The sequence below is a fragment of the Sylvia atricapilla genome, chromosome 17 (assembly GCF_009819655.1).
Source record: "Sylvia atricapilla isolate bSylAtr1 chromosome 17, bSylAtr1.pri, whole genome shotgun sequence".
Classification (NCBI taxonomy): Eukaryota; Metazoa; Chordata; class Aves; order Passeriformes; family Sylviidae; genus Sylvia; species Sylvia atricapilla.
The window spans coordinates 4,757,905-4,761,774 of NC_089156.1; the positions used below are offsets into that span (position 1 = coordinate 4,757,905).

Sequence of the window (3,870 nt, forward strand, 5' to 3'; positions counted from 1 at the left end):
AAATCATCCCAGCCTCCCTCCCTCCCTCCTGGCAACATCCTGTTCCTTCCTCAAAAATCCTCCCACTCACAATTCCAAGGTTTGATATCAATCTTAAATAAATGCCTCTCTGGACCAGGCTGCATTCCCTGAGCCACCTTATCTCCTGCCTCTCCAGGATGCTGCAGTTCAACAAGAACATGCAGAAGCCCCTTAGGCCTTGCTAATTTTACTTCCATCCTTGTGTTCTCTTTCTTTTCCCATATTTTCTCATAGGGAAGGGAAGTGATCTTCAGGAGAATGTACACTGCAGTACAGCCACATGCTGTGACTCCTGAGAGGGGAAAGTGACAGCCCAGAAAAGAGACAGTGCTGCAATTTTCTGTATGGAATACGCTGAGAAGAGAGTCCACAGCAGAAGTTCTTCTCCAAGGTCTCCCTTGCTCTGGCTTCCCTCACTTCACAGTTTAAGTGAAGGAAAACTCTGTCAATACATCTCTTCATCAGAGTCCCATCTTCAGCATCCAACAGATGGGGACCAGCTGCCTCCATCTGAACTTCCCAATTTCCATCCAAAGCCCAGCTGGAATGAGGGTGAAAGCAGCAGCCTTCCCTCTCCAGATCACCACTGCAGAACTGCAGCAGGTCAGCCAGCCCAGGTCTCCCAATCCCGTATTTCAGCTGAACAACTGAACTAGGCAGGATGAATCCAGGCCCTGACACCAGTTATGTCTCTGAAAGACCATAGGATAATGTGCAGTCAAAAGGAACCACACTGGCCCCTTGATCCAGCAATGTCAGTGAAAATCAGCTCAGGTTGGACTAAATTTTCACTCAGGAACTCTTTCCCCATATATTTAATTATTTTGTCAATTCTGTAACCCTTTATGTCACTGATTTTATCCTCCACCCTCAAAACCTTGTGCCTGGCAGGTCAGACTCCTTCCAAAGAATGGTCTCACAAACATCAATGAGATTTGCCTGCTTAAATGTCACACTCACAAGGTGATACTGCTGCTTACCTGCTTGCCTTCTTCTTATCTTCCTCTGCTCTATCCTCATCTTTCCTCATCTCTAAAGGGCACCAAAATGCCCAAATCATCTAATCAAACTTCCTGGAGTCCATTTCAATGAGGATCTGTTTCTGGCTGAGGAAGAATTCCTTGGGTGTCCCCAGACTCACATCTCTTTCTTCAAAATGTAAGTGTAACTAATTCATTAGCAATTCACTTGACAGCAAGCCAAGGATCATCTTTGAGGAAAGCAGCAGCGACCTAGCAGATTTCCAAGGCAGAAGGAAAAGCTGGAGGAGAAGCAAAGGAAACAGGCTTTAGTCAGAAAAACCAAAGTGGGGTGAATGAGGTGGTGTGGCAGGCTCCTAAAATGCCCTCAGAGTTTCTAAAGTAATCTTATTCCAGCACATGAATCCCAGAGATGCTCTCCCTCTCCTTATCATCCCACTCATTCAACCATGGCACTGACATATGTACTTAGCAGCAGTTATCAGCAGTGGCACAGAAATAAATGGCAGGTATCAAAGAATCAAGGTCATCAACTCGTCATGAATATTTCAGAGAAAAGGCAACATGAAAAGCTCCAGTGTCCCAGGCTCTCAGATTTCCAGCAGAGGGAATAAAACACAAACCACACACACACACACACACAGGGGCTGCTGGCTCGGCCATCACATGCACAGAGCTCATTTCAAGGCAGCACCACATATGTTACAAGACAATCTGTCACATTTTAAAAATATATAAATATATATTAGATATCTCCTCTGTATAATGTGCAAACTCTAAGCAGCTGGCAAGAGGGCAGTGGTGATTTAATGCAAGAAAACTGTGCTTTGCTGAAGGGGCTGGGGAGCTCTGGCTGTAACGAGAAGCCTCTTTGACAAAGGCACAGAGTGGCATCTTTTCACACAATTATATGTGGGTCACATTAACCTCTGCTGGGCAGGATTCCCCTGAGCTGCCTCTGTCTGTGTCACTGGGAAGAAATCTGAGATTCCTCTCTCCATCTCTTGCTTTTTCTCACAGCACTGGCATCACAGGGAGAGAGGATGGAGAGGGGAATGGGGTTCTCACTGCCAGCACAAGTTTCCCACTGAGTTCTGGGGAAAACTCCACACGTCAGGGCCCAGCAGTCCCACTGATGGGATATGTTAATCAAGGGACAGATCTGAGATGCCCAGCTGTGTCACTGTACTATTATATGTATATATACACACCACTATTTATAACCAAAGAAACTCTGCTAAGCTGCCCTTTCCACTTGTATGCCAGATACTGATGGGAACTATTTGAATTTTGCTCTGGATGTGGACTGAGGGCAGCACACATTTTTTCACAGGCTTTGGAGGTTCCAATTTTCTCCTGTCAAGTACAACTCAAATTTGCAAAGGGAAATTTTATCAAAACCATCATAATTTATTAAACAAAATGAATATTTCTTTAACCAAACCATATCGGTAGTACACTGTTCTGTGTCAGCTTATTTTGTCAGTCTTTTGCAGGGAATTTATTTATCAGGGAACTCCATTCTGGGAGCGGGGTGACAAATTTTCAGTAAGAACATTTCCCACTTTCTAGTGCCACAAAAGTCTGTTTTTTACAGAGGTTTCTTTGTTTTCCAGGCACCTCACCATATTCTTCTCTGGGCTCAGCTGGTTTGATGTGGTCTATAGCAAATGAACTTTATGTCCCATGGCAAACTGGATTTAAAGGACAAGATCTTCTAAATTTGAGAAAGTCACCGTGGAAACCCAGCTTTCACTTATTTTAAATCAGGTTCTTTCTCAATGAACTCCTTCTGGAAATGAGGGAAACATTCCTTGCAGACAACTGATACTTACAGTGTCATTCAACTGCAATCCTTGTGCTCCTTCACACATTTCCAGTCCCAGTGGGCTGCAGGGTTTTGAACTTGCAGGACACAGTAGCTGGGGAGCCTTTGAAGACAGCTGGAGACTGGGAGATAAGGACACAAATGCAAAGTGCCTGCCAGGACACCTAAAAGCAAAGATTAAACCCGACAATTTGAAAGGTATTTGGACATTTTTCACATGTTGAGATCAGCTGCAGATCATGGGCTGATATTAAAGTACACTGGGACATTCCCAGCACCAGTAATTGCTGCTCACCTTTCACCCTCCGCTGCTCATTTCCTCTCCATGCCAAAGTGCTCTTTCCACTCACTGGTGCCAGGAAAACTGCTGTGACCAGGCACTGAACCAGACAGAGGAACTTTACTGCTTTAAACAAACAAACAAACAAAAAACCAAACACGCGAAACCTTTTTTTTCCCCCCTTTCCAAGCCAGAGGGCTCCTCCCACCTGGTTCCCAACCACAGGAGCGGCTGTGCCAGCAGAGCAGCAGGAACCAGAGGCCAGGAGACAACAGTGTCTTAAACCAATGTTACCACCAAGCAATTTGTAATATCAAACCACAGGCTCAATCTCAACTAAAAGCTTTTCAGGTTCAGAGTGAACACCTCTATTAAGATGAATTAAGCAATTCACAGTGTTCAGAGCTGCACTTGAAAATGGAGTTTAAATCTTTATTTTCAACACTTGCTCCGGTAAAAATGGCCTGAAAGAAACCAGCTCAGAAGACCATTAATTCCTGGTTTCTCTAGAAGAGGGTTTGTGCATATTCATTCTGGTTAATGCAAAAGCCTCTCTGCACTGCAGACACTGCCACAGGGACTCCACTACACTGCAGAGACACCAGAACTACCTTAAAACTCACCAGTGCAAGTCCTGATAACCATCTAGTCTCAGCAGCACAGGCTCAGCATGGGCTAATTTGTCCTGACAAGATTATTTGCAAATTAGGTGAGGAGGTCAGACAGCTGCCATATAACCACATAAAAATGTAGTAGACAAT

The 3,870-nt window shown here is 44.6% G+C and overlaps 1 long non-coding RNA gene across 1 annotated transcript; it reads right to left on the reverse strand.

Annotated features, from left to right (window-relative positions):
- Positions 1-866: 866 nt before the first annotated feature.
- LOC136368718 (uncharacterized) lies at positions 867-3,252 on the reverse strand. The gene is made up of 3 exons (XR_010744896.1): positions 3,125-3,252; positions 2,837-2,993; positions 867-1,282 (listed from the first exon to the last, which is right to left on the reverse strand). It is a non-coding gene; the product is annotated as an uncharacterized lncRNA (long non-coding RNA).
- Positions 3,253-3,870: the final 618 nt, after the last annotated feature.